This window comes from Aphelocoma coerulescens, chromosome 1 (genome assembly GCF_041296385.1).
Source record: "Aphelocoma coerulescens isolate FSJ_1873_10779 chromosome 1, UR_Acoe_1.0, whole genome shotgun sequence".
Classification (NCBI taxonomy): Eukaryota; Metazoa; Chordata; class Aves; order Passeriformes; family Corvidae; genus Aphelocoma; species Aphelocoma coerulescens.
The window spans coordinates 30564263-30585066 of NC_091013.1; the positions used below are offsets into that span (position 1 = coordinate 30564263).

A 20804-nucleotide genomic window follows, 5' to 3' on the forward strand; every position below is an offset into this window, starting at 1 on the left:
ACAGCACAACAGGCACAAATGGTGGGACAGAAGCTCAACACACAAGAAGACACATTCTTGGGTGACACAGCACAGGAGGAACCCAACTCACATTGCAACGTTTCTAATAGTTTTTCTTTGCTCGTATTGGCATGACATCACCACCTGCAGGTACTGCGTTGTGAAACAACCCCCTCTCAAAGGTGTTCCTGAGCGATGCCAAGGATGCCTTAAGCTAAGAACAACAGATCAGAAACCTTGACTTTAAAGGAAACACGAAGGCTGTGTTTCTAGGAATGTAAATGAGACACCTGCATATTCAGAAAAATGGGAACGTTATAAAAACATGGAGAAAGTATAAAGCTCCCCCACTGGAGAGTTTTATCTTTTGGGGGTTTTTTAAATGAATGTGTAATGCAATATTCAGTGAAATGGTAACTGGTAAAAACAAATCCCAGTCAGCTGTAAGATTTCTTTTCAGAGTGCTCTACAGCAACTGCTGAGTACCACATGCAGTATAAAACTCAGCAAGCAGAATTACACTGTACTACACAGCCCTCTTAGGTTCAAACAGATGCTATAGCGATCCAGGCAGGAAACAAAGGCATCTAAGATTGAAGCCTGAGGCTCCAGGCTTCAGGCAGCATGGAGCCTACAGCTCTCATGCTTCTCTCAGTGAGCTGTGCAAGACCTCCCAGGGACCACCCCGGAGGGCTGCCACCACCCAGGCACTTTTGCTGGGAATCAGACAGCAGAACGGGCACGTTTCCACGTACCGATGGGATTTGAGCAGTAGGGTGGCTGGCTTTTTTTCCACTGTGTGAGCCATCTGACACCGGGTGAGAAGCCTCACTCTCCAAACTGCATACAAGGTTAAAAGCTGAGTTAAACTGCACAGCATTTATGAAACATTGCAGGGAAAAAAATCAATAGCATCACATTCCAAGCCATTGTTCATGGCCTCATAAACAAAACCTTTACAACTGCCAGGCTGGGCAACTATATCAGAAGGCTCCAGCTCTGTCTTGTCTTCCCCAACATATTATATAGTCAAACTCAGTCCTACAAAAACAAATTAGGATTTGTTTATATCCTCATACCCAGACAGTACACATGCACCTCCTCTGTAACAATCCCTTTCACAGATTAGCCAGTATTTGGCATGTGGCTATTGATTATCTTTTCAAAGTTCACAGTAAAAAGAGAAAAATAGTAAGGTAATTCACAAGTTTTGTCCAATACCAACAAAAAACATAGCCTATATCTTTTTCTGCAACACTGGGGCTCAGATGTTTTGACCTTAATCACAAAAAGGTACATAGCTCTCCAGTGGGAAAAGGGGATGTAAGGAGTAGACAAAACTCTATTTGGAACTCTTCTGTTTTGCCTTAACCACCAGTGATTACTCATCTCCACAGCAGGAATCCAGAATATGTCTCTTCCTGCATATGCTTGTCCTCCTCTTGCCTTCAGTCCCACCCACCCAAGCTGGCTCAGCTGCACACCTGAGGGATGTTTGACTTGCAAAATGAAAAAAACAGTAAACATAAGGAGGGAGCACCCCTGGTTCAAATAAAAGAGCTGCACAGCCAAAATACAATTTCAGAGAAAAACTTAGCAAGAAAGTTGCTAAGAAAGCACATCCTTACTACAACTCCCAGGTAAAACTAAATACTCCATCTATCTATTTTCTGATGTGGTGTTTGCATCTCGATTTAATCTCCCATCAAGAAACAACAATAAAGCAAAAAAAATGGATTAGGTATTGCACTGGCCAGTACATCCTCTGTCCCACAGACACAGGGACCGGGAAGAGAAGGGGCACAGTTTTCTTACCTCTCTTTGGGGCAGAAGAAGTTATCGACTAAATAGGATTTTGCCTCACTTCAACAGGCCCCATGTGATGTTCACTCAGAATCAGCAGCATACAGGTGAAATTGTTCAAGACAAAGCTGAAAGGATCTGCAAGCACAGCCCTGTGGCCTCCTTCAAAGGAGACAAGCTGTAGGGTGTTCCTTCTCAGCACTGGTGAACCATTTACTCAGGCTGTGCTGTACTCCAGGGAAAGAAGCCTAGATGGTTATCTTCACAGCACAGGTGAGACTTGAGGGATCTCCTTCCAGTGCTCCAGCCTGACATTTTCAATACATTTTATGTTTTTGCATGTGCTCTGACTCCCACGCTAACAGTTTCCAGCTGACATGGCACCCCAGTGAGGGCGGTGGGGACTGCATCTCAGAGGAGGCATCTTGCCAGGGCATCCCGCCCAGCACACTGTGCCCCCAACATGCTCAGGGAGGCAGGTGAAACCCTCTTTTGGCTGGGTACATGCCATGGTGGCTGTCCATGGGAGAGGCAAGCCAAGCAAGAAGCACCAGGCTGCCATGGCTTTGCCAGCACACCAGTGCCAGCTGGGGACCGTCTGGACATTTCCCCACGAGCCGCCAGCACCAGCCAGCCAGCAGGCACCCGTGGGGCAAGCAAAGCCCGCTGCAGCCTCCACCACAAAATGCCAGCAAGAAGCCAGCAGCCAGCAAGCCACATTACTCTTGCACTAGCCAAAGCTTGGACACCCTGCCAGCTTTCCATTGGCTGCAGGACGAGGACACCCAAACCAGCATGAAGCCCCATCAGCGGGAAGTTAACCTGTTTAAACTAAATAAATAAATAAAGGCTAACAGATTTGAACCAGCTGAGTTTGCACAGCAAGGATTCAGATCTGATGAGAATGCTTCTGATCCAGTATTAAAAAGCCCTAAAACCAGCTTATGCAAATTGACAGCCTCCAACCACAAGCTCCTGTTTCAACAGCACAGCCAAACCCAGCATCCCTCCTCCTCCTCCTCCTCTTCCTCCCCACTGCTCTGGCAGCTGGAGTCACTCTGTGCAGCTGGACAGGGACTGAAATTCAGCTGCTGCCAGGGCTGCACCAGCCCGGCCAAGGAGACAGTGGTGGGAAAGGGATGAGCTCTCCCAGCTAACATGTCTGCTGAAAGAAATACCTGAGAAACACCCAGGTTTAAATCTGGGGAATCAAATTTCGAGCCTCCCCTCCAAAAAGAAGCACATGAGTAGCAGTATCCCCTCACTCTGTCACTTGAACCCTTCAAGGGTAAAACCCTAGAAGAAAAATTGAATTAGAACCAAGAAAAGCCGACCTCATTGTACAACAAATTTCTCACAGATTAAATTATTCCCTGAACTCCACCCCTTTTCCAAGCTTGCTTAGACTGTAATTATTTGCAATGTAGGTGCCAGCTTTCCTACACAGGCACACCTTGCACGTCACAGGGGCTGTGTCGCTTACTACTCGCAGTCTGCACATAAATACAGCAACAGAGTGCTGCTTCTTACCAATTCACTAAGAATTTCCTCCTTCTTAAATCATGTTAGAATCACTGAAACAGAATATCCTGAGTTGGAAGTGACCCACAAGCATCAGTGAGTCCAACTCCTGCCTCTGGACAGGACAACCCCAAAAATGTTCACAGCATTCCTTTATTATTTTTTTCTTAATGCCTGAAAGGGGCTGCTGCTCTTGAGGAGGGGAAACCTGGAACAACCAGAATACAGACATGGCAAGAGGGTACGAAGCTGTAGATGGGCACAGAGGCTCCTGAATGCAGTAGCTGATCACAGCAGAGGGCACACTGTTTGTGAAATAACCATGCCATCTATTATTATAATTATAGTCAGAATTTATAATGTTGAAAATCCCATGCAGATAAACAAACAAACAATCTCATCATGAGGAAACACAGACACCCAGCTCTCCCAGCCAAATCAGAGGGAGTGGATTTGCATATCTAAGAAACAGCTGAGTTCTCCACAGCCAGCATTGTGCCATATTTCTCAAGGCCCCTTGGTCTGAATCACCACCTCCCATGCACATTTACCCCCAAAACTCACCTAACAGCTCTGGACCTGGTTTGGAAATTACCAGGGGTAGACCAACACCACCCTCCTCATCCTCTTCACAAAGTGACCTGAGCTGGGGATATTACCCAGGTGGAGAGAGGGAATCTGTCCCAGTTCAGGGCACCTAACTGCTAGTTTCAGCTAGTCACCTTTTCATCAGGGTCTAAGACAGGTCAGATGAATCACCTGGAAGCACCTATTCATCTCTCAACCACAGATGCAACTAAGTCTGAGTAAATAGGTAAGCCTTAATTGTAGGTGTCTGAAATTAAAAACTGAGGAGGCTGTGTGCATAAAGTGCCAAAATTACACCAATGTAAATAGTAAAATAAAAATGGAAAACAGACAAAGAAAGAAAGGCGGGGGGGGGGGGGGTGGGAACAACTAATTCGCTCTCCATAGGAGGAAAAAGGCATGTAGTTACACCAGGCAGATATTTTTAACACATTCATTATTTTCCACGTTATTTTCTGCCCTAAGTGCAAATATACTGGGTTCACTGTAACTTCCATAAATGTTGTACCTCTATATTCAGCTGTTTCAGTGGGTCAATGCACCTTATCCATGACTCCCATTAAGGCACAATGTATATTACAAAAATAGCTACATTTAAATAAGCATGGTTGTGTAACATTATGCAGTAAAGTTCCAATATAACCTGGTTTATTTTTGCTAGCCTGGATAGAAGAGACAAGTTACAATTACATTAAGAAACCTCTTCTTTAACCCTGACAGAGACCTAAAGAAGACAAGCCTTGCTGACATTTGGGCTTTCTGCTCTGATTTTCTGTTTTGATTCTGACATAATTTAAGGCAGAAATGTGTATCACAGCACTTAAGCCAACCCATAATTCATGGCAGCATCCAGAGCTGATTAGTCCTGTTGTATAATCAGGTCTCCTTGATACATCAGGGGACTGCTGTTCATGCAGGAGAAACTTACTGTGCTACTTTCACTGTAAGCTGTATTAGATGGATCCTTTTTTGCCTTTTATCAACCTGATCAAGCCTTGCATAAAGCTAGTGATTGATACAGGAACTAAAAATGAATACACACACATGAATGTCCAAGGGACAGCTGTCGTAACTCCATAGTTTGAGGGGAGGACATTGATTTAGAAGTCCTCATTATAAAGACACTATCAGCCTGACAGAGCAGTTAGAGTTATCCCTTCTGTATGTTAATATGCATGATTTATATTATTCTGATGTGCAGTACACACACAGATCTCTCAGACACTGAAAAATTCATGGTAATGACACAGAAGAGACCAAGCAACAACACCATAGTGAGAGCTCTTAGAAGCTGCATGAAATGCCTGAATAGGAGTATTCCACATGTGGCTTTAACACACTAATTCAACATCTCTGCATTACGTCCACCCTTCTCTTCATCTTCCCTTTGTTGTCTTACCTCTTGAGTCAAAATTAGCACCTCATGTGATTTCACCATTCAAACCCTGGCTAAGATTTAGCTCAACATTTTCAGCAAAGAGAATAATACCTAAAAGAAGAGCACAAGCTCCAAGACCACTCCAGCAAGCTTCTATTTGCTGTTTGCTATTTTTCTAGCTCATGTGAATATGCCACCCTCAGGAAAAAAAGAAAATAAAAAACTACATAACCATTTCTGGGGTCATTTCTGTAATTTTGTAAAAAAAATTGCTGAACAGAGATAGAGAGATAGGTAACTATTTTTTAAAGATACAGCAAGCATCTGAAGCATACAGCACCTCAGCATCACCCTGCTGAAAAATCCCACTCTGCATCACAGTGCTTCAGTACTGTCACATGAATGCCTCAGGGCTTGATCTCATAAGCACACCTATGTGCCAGCAAACGGGTCTGTGTCCCAGTCCTCACCTTTCTGAATAAAATGTTTAAGCATAAAATCAAGCCCAGAGCTCAGCTCCCAAATGAAGGTGCAACAGCAGCTGAAGGTCACTCAGCTCTAGGGCTGGGCTCAGTACAGCAAACCTTCAGAACAGATGAAATAAAAAGTCACAACCACCTGAAACAATTTTTGACCCTCCTTCAGTCCATCTTCCTGACTTAATAATTTGGGACAAACAAGTAGGAGTGTTTTCCGCTCCCAAACCGTCACTGAAAAAGGCTCCACCAGGACATGCACCAGCCTCTTTAGGAAAACAGTTACAAAGCCTTCTCCCAGTTTGCCATCTTTCATTTCTGTTTAAGTTGATTAGATCTGTGATTTGGGAGTGGGAAGAATCCAAAATGAAAAGGCAAATGCTAGGCTCCAGGTCAGGATTACCCTCAATGGCAGCACTGCAAAATAAAGGAGTTAGTTTCTAAAGCAGCCACATCCTTTGGAGCAGGCTATTTAAAATCACTGACTGGTATTTCAGAATGCTTATCAAGAAAAAAAGAAACAAAGTAACATTTCAACACAGGGAAAGTAGAGAAACCTAATTATTAGATACCACAGTGATCCTTGATTTTTCCCCCAGACTGTGAGAAGAAACATTTTTTTCTTAGCTTACAGAGACAGTTTGGACTTAAAAACCACTGGGCACCTACAGGCCTGATAAGGGACAGAGCTTTCTGTTCTCATCAAGGACAGTACTTACAGAAGTATTCAACTCCCTCTGTTTCTCAGTCCATCACTGGTGGTAAGACTGGTATCTACCAAGAGCCACTCACACCTCAGCCTGCCCTCCCCTCTCACCCCTCAGCAGTACTGGTGCACTCTGCTTTTCCTGAAAGCACACTGTCAGGAGGGGGCTGAAGTAGGTACTAGCATCCTCACCTCTCCTTTTCCAAGTGGAAGAACTATCATTAACAACCAACCCATCATCCTCTCTTCACCTGCACAGTATTTCAGTATTCTCAGATGTGCCGACAGTAAACTTTTTAGGAAACACTCCATGTGACGATGTATCACACAAAGCCATGTGCATTGTACCACCTCCTTCCCAAACCAATCGGACTTTATTCATGCAAGTATTAAAATTTCAGAAGGAGAGCAGGATCAAATCTAGCAAGATTTCCTACATCACAGTAGCTGGAGTAGGTGGAAGAAAGTAAGGGATCACATCCCAAGGGAAGAGCTTGCATCCCAACTCCCAAGGGAAGAGCTTGCATCCCAACTCCCTACTAGCCAAGTGCTCTTGCTAACACACTACAGAATTGCTAGCATTCCCTGTATTTGGTGTGCACTCACACCACTGTTCTTCAGTTGGGCTCAGTAACATTAGTTTTTTCCAATCTCAATGATTCTATGAGTCTACAATTAGAAGAAAACTGTGACCTCCCCTGTCATTAGAGGGACTTTTCTGCTACTGCCAACCCAGACTGGCATGGGGTCAAGCAGGAAACACATTCATGGAACACCAAACCATATTTGCCTCATAAATGGAAATTCCACCTAGACTTCACCAAACCAATGGCTACTATGCTTTCCATTTAATGTCAATAGACACAGAGAGGTGAACTCTGATGAGCAGGAAGAACCAATATCCTGCTTTCCAGTTCCCCTTTTCTGATCAGTGTTTTCCAGTCCCACTCCCAGCAACAGTAGTCCTCTTAAAAGTGGAAGAAATCCCCTGGACAAGTGGAAGAAACCACCAGGCAGCACGTTTTGCAGCCCAGGCCCAGGAAGTCCACAGAACTCTGGCAGAAAGGCATGTAGTACAGCAAATCATCCTATAAACTCAGGATCAGAGTCTACAGAAGCCTGGCTGTGACCTTAAAAATTAATTTCATGAGTAATTCAACCTCGACCGGTTGTGCACCCACACGTGAACTTGGCACAGCGTGTTCAAAGCAGTTACCGGATGACTGTTACCAAGGTGAAAGTGGCACCACCAGACTCTGCCTATAAGCAAAGGCGACAATCACCTTATACAGTTATCATTTATTATGGCTGTTAGAGATGAAAGTTAAACATGCCGATCACACTTCCAGGCACCAAAGCAGAAAGGAAGAAAAGATTTGCAAAGACCACCACAAAAAAACTCTACTAAAACAAAAAAACCCAACCCAAAAAAAAAGACCAAAATAATTCATATTGATACATATATCTGCATTAACATAAAGAAAAAGCCCTTACTCCCTAAGGCACAAGTCAAACATTGAGCAAACAGCTGGGCATTGCATTCTGAAAGTGTATTAGGCAAGTGTGCTAAATTGACAGGGCCTCTGCGGTAGGATGCTGTGCTTCTTAGGGGTATCCCTATGAGGTTGGGTTGACATTGCCTTCTCAGAGGCAAGGAGAGCTTGCTTGAGCAATTTGCCAAATGCTGAATCTATTTTAAGAGCAGTGACCCAGATCTTTGTTTTGTCAGCAAATGACTTGTGTAACAGAGATGAATTGACAAGGAACCAGCATTGGGCAACACCAAGGTGCTGACGAGCATCAGCCCAGGCAGGTGATGGACAAAGACAGCACCAACAGGCTCTCCCACCTGAGCTTCAGCTTTCAAACCTGCAGTCAGACAGAGGGTCATCAATGGCTAACACAAGGCCTGACACACATCAATGCTCATCAGCTACAGGAGCGTGACCCTGTGACCCATATCCATGCTGAGAGCAGCTTTCCATGGCTGTCCATAGTAGCAGAACCCCCTTAAAACACATCTGCTCTCAGAGTAAGGAGCGGGTTGAGCTGCAGCCCTTCAGCAGAAGTTGCACTAGTGCTGTGCACAGAGCAAACACATCCTCTCCCCAGCCACACACAACACAACGTCCCTGATGTCTCCTGAAAAATGAGAATATGCCTGATACCTGTCTCTGCGTAAGGCAGGGGGTAAGAGGGAAATGGCCAAGCCTGTACCCAGAGGTGAGCTGCTCGCTCAGCTTCAGTCTGGGGGTCCGAGTCACTCCATCCACACTCATTGCTGGAAAAAGCTACAGAGACTGGGGAGATACAGCCTTGACAAGCATCCCTAGACACTCACCTGATCTTTAACATGCTTTTTATTACTGGTGATTAACAGGCAACCAAGCACTTGGCAAATCTGGAGGGGAGAGACTTCATGGAGGCCCTGAGGCTGAGGGAAAAGGAGGGTTGCTAGCAGGCAGCTGGAGAAGACCGAGCTACTCAGGTGGCTTGTATTATATTTCTTGTCTGGGAAGGTCTTTTGTTTTAGCTGTCTCTAGCATTTCTTGCATACCTATAACCTTATGGAAAACAGACTGAAGAAAGATTAATGTCTCAAGTATTAAATATTCTGAAGAATGGAAAATGCAAACTAAGAGACCAAGAAAATACCAGTAGGTGAGGGGGGAAAAAATTAAGTCACAGAAGACCTCTCTGGAAAGGGTCTCTCGAAAGACTGACAGCTGCAGATCTGGTCAAAATAAGGAGAAATGGGGGAAAACTGCCAAGCACCAGCCTGCACCCCTAGCTGGGTGAAAGAATTTAACAGTCCTGCTTTCCACAGGAATGTATTCATTACTCACAACAAGATTTCACAATTGCTCACATGGAATCAATGCTTTTCCCTTTAAAAAATCTGTGTTCTTGCTAGAAAATACATCTGTACCATAAACAAGCAAATCAAGTTCTTGCTGGAGTGGATTTATTTTTTTTTCTTATCCTCTGCAGTTCAGAGTCTGCAGGCCCCAAGCACATGAGTGATAAAGCAGCCACAAGAATAGGCTGCCTGAAACAGCCACAAGCAACTGCTCAAGGCCGGGTTGGATTTTTTCCCCTTGACCTCCCTCCTCTCCATTCAGTGCTTTTGAGAACACCACTGCACTGGCTGATATAAATTACACAGGGACATAATGCAGGTGCATCTGCTCAGCAGAAATCACCTGTGCCCATGGCTGCCTGACACGACAAGTTTATCCAAAAGCTGGGAATGCAATGCAGGGGGCAGGTGAAGAGTCTGGGCTTTGCCCAGCTGGGAGTGAGGGGAAGAAAGCAAACAGGCACAGAGGCCAGTGGCACCTACATACTTCGAGCACACAGATGGGCAAGTACGCTTCAAATATAACTCAACAGGAGAGGAAGATCCAGACTCCTGCTCTAGAACGCAAAGGGAGAATTAACCTCTCTCCAGCTCAAAAAAACCCAATCAAACCAAACCAAACCCCCTAAATATTTTCTGACAAAATAAAATATTTTTTAAAAATTAGGAGGAGCAAATACCTCCCCACCACTCCTCTCTCCCAATCCCACCATGCCTGGAAGCACTGGCTGTTAACAATCCTACAGCAAACTGCTGCCAACAGCAGAAAAAGAAAGGGTCCATTACAAGGAAATACATATGTTTGCACTTTTAATAATCATTTTTTTAATAAAGTATAGGAAATAGCAATAAAACCAACCTTATACTAATACAACAAAGTTAATCAAATATTTCTGAAGCAATACATTTCAGGACCAGAGCTTTCTGGACCTCCCAGAGTTGAAAACACAGTCTTATGGCCAGCTTCACAGAGATCACTATGCCCATCACCAGGATGTGGCTACGAACGTTTATACCCAAATTCTCATTTCATGATGAAAAAGGATCACGATGAAAAAAAAGACGTCAGAATCCTGCAGGCTTAAAAAATCAAAAGTAATTAAAACCACACAGAATTCAAGTCTACTAGAGATTTATCAAATATTTAATACAGAAAACCCTGAAGCGTATTGCTGTCAACTGAGCTTGAGAGAAATGTGTTCCTTTCCCAACATACAGCTTAATCCATTCCCAGGATGCATTTCTTTACTCAGTAATTTCAGTTTAAACAGAAATGAACTGTGCATGTATATTTTAGCTGAATTACTGCCTTTCTTTAAACAGACTCTGGGTAAAAGGGGCATTAACCCCCTCTCCCGCCTGTGTGCTCAGTGCCACTTATCAGCAAGATGAAGTAGTATCCTTCCAAAGCGTGCCCTTTAATCCTTCTGGTGCCTAAATGTGAAGCCCCACCAGTGCAATGCCCCCAGAGTGGGACACGTGTGGCATGTCCACGCAGCTCTAATATTCAATCAATTGCAGCACAGAGAGCATGAAACACAGCCAGTTAAATTCAGCAGAGCAGGACTAACAAGATCCATGTCTGAGGGCAAGAGCCAAACACTTCAAGGGGTCAAGTTGGAAATATGCTGCAATTTAAACTCTTCCCAAGAACCTAAGCTGCTTTCAGCAATTCATGTATGGGATGGGTACAGGACCAGATCCCGGCAAGGAAAAATTGATTCCCAAGTACTTCAGCACCTACATTATTAGGGAATTCGCCATATAGGAGCTGTTAACAATAAGAGTCCTCTGCCTACCCAGTACATTACAGAAGTCAGCACCAAGCCCATCTGCAATGACTACTTGCTTTTTTTCAACCAGTAAAAACTACAAGAAACACAGTGCCCTAAAGTAACCATATAGAAGCCTGTATCTTCCCTTACTGCCTTTTCAGCCTGCTGGTACCACACACATCCCATCTGAACAGTCTTCCCCTGGAGCCAGTGCAGCTCCTCAGTAAATGAATCTTTGTCCAGATGGTGATCTCAGCAGAAACTCCTCTAAGTACCTCCTAATACCTAAAAAAACAGACTTGGCTCAATCCTGCCACAACTGTCACCTCCATGGAGATCAAGGCGGGGGGGGGGGCGGGGGGGGGGGGGGAGTGGCAGAGAGGAGGGAATCTTAAAAAATAGATGCAATTATGGTTTTCCTGGAGAAAAAAGGCTATGTGAGTACATTCAAAACCGCAGATATCCAAGTGAGAGAGTTTTGATCTTTATAATTTGTTGCCTGCTGCTACCAGAGGTACCACTGCATTACTACCCAGCACCTGAAAGACCGAATCCAGGATACAGCAGCAATCAGCATGTGCAAGGCCAGAGACAAGACATACAGCAGTGTCTTCATCCCTCACTGCTTACTGTATGGCACAAGGCCCTAGACACCCTTACACACTTCTCAATTCAGCCATGAGGTGAAAAAAATCCGAATAGATAATTTACTTCATCTAGTAAACCTGGCAGGCTGGGAAACTGAGTATAATAAGCCTGCTGTGTGTCCCTGCTCTCCGATCCACTCCGCACCCAGGAAGGACAGGAAAAGTAGTTCCTGGGCAGCAGAGTCTGAATCAAAGCAAAGGGGTGGACGGATCCCAAGGGGAGAGCATCGCTCCTGTGCATGGAGCAGATCGCCCCAAACACATGTGGGGAGGAGAAGCACAACCAGCAAGGAAAACTGTGACTAAGCTCCAGGCTCCAAAGGCAGTAACTCCACATTTAAAGCTTCCCCCATCAAATGCTATTATCATCTAGACAAATTAAATGAACCATTTCTTAAGGCCATGATGCCCACACAGTCTCAGGGGGACAATCGCACAGGCTAACCCACAGAGCCAGAGACGGAATGTGGTGATGGTCCACATTCCTGGAAGCTTCAAGCCAATATAACCAAGGCATACCCAGAGAGACAACCTGCTCTCCTCCCTCAATTCCCCCACTTCCTCTTTAACAGTTGCCTAACACATACTGTCTTATACACTGCCATTCAGCATTTACAGAGCCTCTAGGTACCTCCTTACACCTAGAGGACCAAGACAGAAAAGTTCGTGTATACTACATGTCCTACAGTGAACTGTGCTGAGCGTCTAAAAGTCACATTACTTTTTGAAAAGGCAGAAGTGTTGCAATAAAGAAGTCAAAGCAGGATGTCTGGGAGTGATGGTGCTCTCCCAGAATGGCAGTGCTGGTAACTTACGTTGCAGAAGGAGAAAATTTTAGAAAACGTTGTTAAAATTTTGTTGTAACAAAATTTAAATCAGTCGTTCCTTTCATGTTTCTGATAGAGTGTCTTTTACCTGCCACACCCAATCTCAAAATAAGTATCAGCTAAACCACAGTTTACCCAGCTCAACACTGCATTTTCCTCTCCTGAATAAAATTAACAGCCACCCCCAGTTTAAAAAGAGATTTCTTAAACTAACAGCTGCATCAGAACCAGCACTGAAATGCCTTGAGAGTTTCTGCCTAAACCCACACTTTGAAAAGTCATGATGGAGTTCATTTTCATAAAGCTGAAGAGAGAAGAAAGTGAAATGTTTTGCTAAAATTTGTTCTGCATAAGTATAAGAAAAGTCCCCTCTGGAAATGCTTTTTGCAAAATCAGAGAGAAAGAGTATGAAGCCATTCTCCTTGGTAAAGAGCAAACTGATTTTCAGAGGCAGTGTTTTAGGCTTAAAGGAGCAGTTCAGAGATAAGATAGCACTTTAATTTTGTTTTTTACAGTAAGAGTCTATAAGACACATGTCCTAAACATGTATCCACACATTGGTTAAAGCCTTTGCTTTGTTTCCACTCTGTACTACTGCATGGAGTAGCTTCATTTAAAAAATAAAAAAACAAAACCAAACCAAAACAAAAATTCTAACAAAGCCCACTTGATAATTCAGTAGAAGGCTGTATTTTAGCAATGACTGCAAGTAGAGAAGAATAGAATCAGCTACTGGCCAGCCCACAGGTGGGCTGCACCTGGATTAAACACAGGTTAGAATATGATAGCAAGCCTTGTAGTCAAGGAGAGGTGCCTGCCTCAGGATGAGCTGAAACCCGTACTTGAATTGGCACCAATCACAAGCTGCAATTCCTTTTTAAAACAAATTTGAAGCAGACTTCACATATTTTACTATCACAGGCACAGAGCGCAGGCTGGGGTTTGATCCTGCACTTTTTGGGCAGGACGGTGATGCCTGTCCTGAGAGCACTGCACCATCACACCTCTCCCCTGTTCTTTCATGCTTCCCACACCAGAAGCCGTCGTGCCCCATTTCTTTCCTCCTCCCCACCAAGAGAGAAACAAAGGGTGGCAGTCTCTAATGGCTCGAGACCAAGGGATCTGGGGCTTGGTTTATTACATGCTTAACAGAGCACTGAATTACTGGTGGTTATTGCCTAGTTTAACTGCTTTCCTTAAAAGAGAAATATGAGCAAACAAGCATGTGTCATGAAAAAGCCCCTGTTCAGACAGGAGCTGACAAGAGAAAAAGCATCCAGGGTTTATGACTGTTTATTACTAGTTTTGCATTCAGGCACCAGCTGAAGTTACAGCAAAGACTAATGCAAAGAAATCCCCACCTTGTCCACCACCTCCTTAAGGGGCTTGTCTAGCCCTGGATTTACCTCCTGAGGTTAGCACACATTAAGTACCCGAGGCTTTAAACTGTACCAACTTACCATGTGTCAAGGGCAGCATGCCTTGTCTAGACAAAGACTTTCAATGCTCTTTAGTCAGCATATCCGAATTTCACATCTTCAATCCCAGTGGAGAGAGAAGCCCTGAGAGAGAGCAAAGCATCCCCTCAGAGCTCCTCTGACTGCTGCGGAACACCCGAACTTCAGAAAATGGCACCACCCTTCTCTCTGAAAGATCAGGGTAAAAAAAAATACCCCACTGGAGCAGAAGACAGACCTGCAAGCAGGGGTAACCTGAATCTTGGGCACATGTCTTCCCAATACCAATAATGAGAGGGTTAACTGAGAAGCAGGGGGGAGGAGAAGAGCAAACAGGCTCTCTCATTCCCATCTACCTAGTCATCTATTTTTTCATGAAACTTGTAAGGATTTCAGACCCACAACCCAGATCAAAACACAGCTCAAGTAAGCCCCAAGGCTGAAAGAGTGTTGAGGACAGAATGAAATGGAAAAAGCTTCACTTCTTCAGAAATCCAGGGTAAAAAGAGACCACAAAAAAAAAAAAAAAAAAAAAAAAAAAGAGAAGGTACAGAATGCATGTGGAGTAACACATCAACATAAAAACAAATATACCTCATGCATCTCAGCAGAACTACAGCCAATAGACCAGAGGTCATGTGGATTTAACTATATCCTTTCTATTTGTTAGTTACTTTTAGACAAAAAAAAAAAAAGTCTCAGAAAAGCCTAGAGGAAGAAATGCAAAAGATGATGAGTATAGAGTTTAGAGGAAGGGAGAACAGCAGGAGGAATTCACCCACATCAGATGAGTATGAGGGAAAACAGCAAGGACAAAACAAACCACAGAAAGGGAGAGAAACCTGGCACCACTAAGAAGAAGGGCAAAATTACAAAATTCATTATACAAGAAAAAATTTAAAAATAAGTCAAAGAATTTAAGGACCTGAGGCACTTCCGAAAAGTGTTATTTCTAGAAAGAATACTTCTTTCTCTCAAGTCTGACAAGTGAACATTGTCTCAAACCAAAAATGTGCCAGCCTTTGCCCACATGGCTCTAACCACAAGCTCCAGAGCCAGGCTGACACTCAGTTTAGTTCCTCTGACTTCAGCAGACAGGGTCTGTTCCTGGAGAGTCAAAGTACTTCAATCTTTACAAAAAAAAATCTAAGCTAAACCAATATACACCTCAACTCTGCAGAATGATCGCTTCTGTCATGCTCTTATTCCACTATACTTCTTTATCTCTCTTTATCTCTCAAATGACATTTACATCTCTTAAATTATGAGCATAGAGGCAGTTTCATAAGCTGTTAAGGTTTGCATTTCTGCTAGCCTGAGACAGAAAAGACATTCAAAACATTTCCCTCAAAACACTGAAACCATGAAATCCCATATTTGTTGAAGAGAAGTTTGGCTCGGGTGCTCACAAGACTTTCTGCCGTCACGCAGAACCGTTCCCAAAACGAGGTGGTTTTGCTGACAGCTGTGATTCAGACGCAAGTCCCTAGTCATTTCAGCATGTTGTTTTTATCATCTTTCAAAGCTGTCCATAGGCACTATTAAAAGAAACCCACAGAATCCAGCACAGCAGAGGCAAACTCAATCTCTGCCTTGCAAAGAAACTCAGGACTGAGCATATTTGGAACAACCCTGTCCTTGTCTTGGGAAGGGCAGCATCTCAAGGTCAGATTACAAACACATCTCTCTGGGAAACACTGTACTGCTGCTGGGTGCACTATCTGCATAAGAGAAAAAGGAATGGCCTTTGAATATGGACAAGCTATTAAAATTTTACTAGGTGAAATGTTTACTGAAATAAATCTAGTCTTTTCCACTCTTGGTTATTATCATAACACATATGGTAACTGACACACAATTAATGGAGCTTTAAACCAAGAGCTCTTGCAAAGAAAACACAACCCAAACTTTTCAGCTAACCTTGACAAAAAGACAGGTTTTGGTAAAGTTCAGCAAGGCTTTGTGATATTCCCAGTTTATTGGGCACCTGTCACTCTCACAAATAAGCACCATCTCCAAGCAGAGGAGGTGAGAAGAGGCACTGCCAAGTCAGCAGCATCCACCACCACTGACAAAGACCCACAAGCAGTCAAGGCTCAGCAGACACAACTACCACCCCAGAGGTACCATATCACCCACACCCTCCTCCGTGGGTTTTCATCTACATGTGCCATTTCACAACAGCCAACAGCTGAGACAACAGCACCCACAAAAAGAATTCTTAAAGAAAGAAGTGAATTTGGGATTCTTCCCTCAAGAAGAATCTCCTCTTCTCCTAAGCACAGCAATCTTACAGGGCAAAGAGATTTAAGCAGTAACAAAACACTTTTAATACCCAAGTCCACTGGCTTTGTTTCCAAACTCACAAGGATCTACAAACCACTTTGATGCTATCATTACAGATTTGAAATGCTGTTCACATTTCCTTTTCCCATCTTCTCCTATCTGAGTTACAGAGAAAGATTAAAACCCACATTCTGGTGCTTCTGGGTCAACAGATTCTCCAGCAAGCCCAGGTATCTCCAAGACCCAATGCTTTCAGCACAGCTCTGTATCGTATAAGCCAGCAGGATCCCTCTCCCTCTGGGAATAAAGTAACCAGATACCACCCAAGATGTTCCATCTGTCTGCCTAACCTTCCCTTCTCCTTTCTGAAATAGGAAATCCTTCTGGTGGGGAGCACAAAATAAAACCTTCCCCTTTCCCATACAGCCCAATACAACCACAGCATATGTATACAAAACACACCTTCTTACAACAACACCAGCATGCACTTGATGACTTGATGTTTAGCAAAGAGCTTAGAGGTGCAGAGCAGCAGCAGATGAGGACACTCCAAAGCCAGCCCTGATCACAGCAAGGACTTGATCTGTGACCAAAGCGGCGGTGTCAACAACAGTGGTTTGGTTGCCCATTTCTCTCATCCTTTTCCAAAGCCCAGCACAAGCACTGACACAACACTTGGTCCATGAGGGGGCACCTCCAAACTCAGCAATTAGCCCAAAAGAAGTCTTCTCAATAATGAATATATCTTTATTCCTGAAGAAGAAATTAGAGCCATTTCCATTACCTCAGAGGAAACCTAAGGAAAGGTAGCATTACTCAGAACGGATTTAGTGCCTCAAGCCATTCAGAAGACCATAAAGCCACTGACATACAAGACAAGCAACTCATTCACAAGGGCTCTTTGATCTTAAATACAAATAAAATTAGGTCAATATTAAAGATTTTCATTCCCTGCTATATAAGATTATAAAGCTAAGGAAAGCTTTCCCCATTCCTTCTTTTAACACTCAAGTTATTTAGCAAGTAACATTTCTTTCACATGACTTGAAACATTTTCCCCACATTTACTTGTCATCGCCCCAGAACTTAACTCTTGGTGAAAACGCACAGGGGGAGCTGCATAGAGTGCTCTCCATAGTCCCCAAGAACAGTCAGATCAGAGAATTTCAGTGTGTTCCACATGGGGGAAAAGAAGAGCAAAGTGCACTTTTCACAACATTCGGATTAAAAACAAAAAAGAAAAAAAAAAAAAGAAAGATTTTTCATTTATTTGTTATTCGAAGCATTCCAGTGATTTTTAAGAGATGAAGAGGAGAAAGCCTGCACTGTCACTATTAATAGGCTGACATTCTTTCTTCCCCCACAAGACCACACCAGAAACACAGGCGAAGGCGACAAGTTAAGGGAGCCTGGAGTCATGCCAGCTCTGCCAAACCCCAACTCTGCGGCACAGGGACTCCTCCAAACAGACCCCAGGACAAGCTCTCGTATCCCAGACTCCCCCATAGTTCTCAGTGATGCACCTTTTGTTCCTTCTCCTGCAACAGTACCTCATTAACTTCATCTGCTGAAATAGCAGCAGTTGACAGGATAATCTAAGGATATAACATCACCTTCCATATTCGATTTAACATGCTTAGCTGTGTTAAGTTACCTTTAAAATTTTATTTATTTGCTTTCTAAATCAACCAAGAGCTCTCATACGCAGCAGAAGGCCCCTGAAGCTATCACTGTAATGTGATATCTGCTCATAAACGTCAATATACCAATTTTAAAGGTATTAAAGCTGCTGTTTAGTCATGGTAAAATAACCTAATACCTTCCTCACCTCTCACTTAAACGTGAGCAATTCGGTTCATGCCTTTCTGCACGACAGTTAAGCAAAAACCTCACCAACTGCAGGACAGCACATAATTCCACCACAAATACAAGTAAAACAAGCAGGGGTACCATGAGACTCGGTCCATGAGATCCACCCACCTAGTCACCCAAGGACAGATTTTAAGAGACCACACGGTCAGCATGCAAAGTCTTCCTTCTCTTTGGCATGGCTAAGCATGAAAACTGATCCCAGCTAGTTCTAAGGCAAAAGAAGGGATCTCTTTTGATTAAAGCACACACCTACTCTATGTTCAGAGGTTTAGATTGTACCTCTGTCTCGTATTTCCTCGGTGGCTGGGAATAAATTACATCAGTTCCCCACTGTACTCCCCTCCCACCTCCTCACCCTGAAGTAAAGCACAGTGGATAACCTGAGTATCAGCACATGAGAGTTCCACTTCCTTCTGCATTTTTACAGGAGATTACCAGGCAACAGAAAGCTCAGTTTAACAAATGGTGCAGAATCTGAAACTTTAAGTGCTTCAGGAATGTCTGCTGTAGCTGCTGAAGGAATATCCAGGATATTGTCTTAAAAATACCCAAGCATTAATTAGAGAAAAGATGCTTGGATTTACAACAGGTTGAGATTTAAACACAAGATTCACAACCAGACTGAATCCTACGAGCTGAAGAAGTAATACAACAATACAGGTGGGAAAAATAAATTTTAAAAAATCCAAACACGTTTGATGGGAAAGGATACCTTGCAGAGAAGCACACATTTGAAATAAAGTCTGAATGTCAGGCACTTAATTATAACCCTTATCAACATCATGAAAAACCTAAAGTGTCTCTATAATTCTCACCTGACAAACAGTAACCTAAATTAAATGCGTTCTCTATAGATGTATAATCTACCTGAACAGGAAAGACCCCAGCACTTACTGCAGAGCCACAGAGAGGAGACACAAGGCACTGACCACTTTTTCACACTGATAGGTTTTTTCTGCAAAACTTCTGAGGGATCTGATTGAGAAAAACTGTCTCATATAAGTTCCAATACTTCATATAAGAGTGCAGAGAATCCTAACTGAGCAAGCACATTCACCTCTTGGTATATGCAAAAACAAGTCGCTTACTTATGACATTTTTTAGAGAAAATTGATGTTTCCCTTCCATGATGAGCTAGTGGGGTTTTACACATCACTTACTTCATACATTCACTTACAAAGGCATCTTCACTCCTACTATATATACCACAAAGAACACAGACTGCAGGAGCTGTCACATGCATGGTACAGAGTGGGGTCACCCTGTCCAATCTTAGACATTCAGAAGACATAAAACTGAGACATTCATCTGAAGTTCCCATTTTAAGTAACAGACAAAGAGTCAGGTAAAGAGCAATTTATCTCATCCTATGGTAGTTATCTCCAGAGGCCATTCCCCTGTCCTATTTCTCTCCACTGAGTCCAAGAGCACACACAGCTCAGATTAGACAGCAAAAGGACAGTAAGCAGCGCACCTACTTAAGCACCTTCAAAGGTACCATCCAAGCCCACTGCACAGAAACAAGCTGTAAATTACTAAGCATCTGTGTGTAAAAGCAGCTGTCACTACAAAATGCATTTTTCACCCATCAGGTCACCATAACATAACTGGAGATACACAGCACTATCAGATTTTTGGGAAGCACAAAAGAAATTTAACTAGGGCTTCCAGTCAGCAAATACCTCATCATTATTTGCAAACTCTGTTGCACCAGTTCTCCCAAGAATTATTTTGATTATTTCAGTAGCACATGGTAATGGACTACAGCTAAGGATTCACCAGCATTTTGATCTTCTTTACGTACCCCTGTCTGTAGGGGTTTATAACTCAGTTACAAGCATTCCTTCCTGACAACAGCCCTGTAAGATGAGTACAGCTGTGCTTCCTTTTAGGTTTTCTACTGATTTTCCCTTGCAAATCACAAAAACAAAGAAAAATAATGAACCAAAATAATATTGGGGGTCCCTGTGATGCCTTTTCCTGGTCTTAAAATCAAGAGTCATACACTGTTAGAAGGGGAAAAGGGATTTTACCTTGGGATTTATTTTAAGGATCCTTAGGTGCACACGTCCAGGTCATATGCATCGAAATGCACCCCCGACAAATATTCCCCAAAAGATCAGGTATAACATTATAGGTTTTACTAATTAGCATATCTATCAAAGATTCCCCAATGAGAGGCTCAAGTGAGCCCCCCTCCCCAAAGAACCTTCCCCTGGACAGTTCTATCTTGGTTTACAGAATGTGTTCTGGAGAGGACCTTGGGGTCTGGGGCACACTGATCCCTAGCTACGAAGCTTCTAAAATGTTTAGTCTCTTACCTTGACAAACAAGTCGAAGAATGTAGGGAAAAAGCACTAGGAATACAGAAGTTGTAAAAAAGGTATAACAGGGGTATGAAAGAAAAGGCAAAAAATCTTCATGGCATCACCTGACTCTAAGATACATAAACCCAAGCAAGACACAGAATACTTTACGATAACACATTAAGACCCATAGACCTCAAGCTTTTCTTTTCTGCGTTTGAAAACAAAACACCCCAATACCATTAGACAGCTCAAAGTTTAGGGAGCAAGTTTTGAGACAGGTTTATTTTGTTTTGAGCTTA

At 43.3% G+C, this 20804-nt stretch overlaps 1 protein-coding gene across 10 annotated transcripts in view; it reads right to left on the minus strand.

Annotated features, from left to right (window-relative positions):
* Nucleotides 1–20804, minus strand: part of MAP4K4 (mitogen-activated protein kinase kinase kinase kinase 4) — a 167291-nt gene that overhangs the window by 136255 nt on the left and 10232 nt on the right. Inside the window, exon 1 of one of the 10 annotated variants that reach the window (XM_069005644.1) lies at nt 3889–3994. The exons of the other annotated variants lie outside the window; for them this stretch is intronic. The gene's annotated coding sequence lies outside the window, so the exon portion shown is untranslated. Of the gene's footprint in view, nt 1–3888; nt 3995–20804 lie in introns of those variants that run through there. 10 annotated transcript variants of the gene reach the window in all.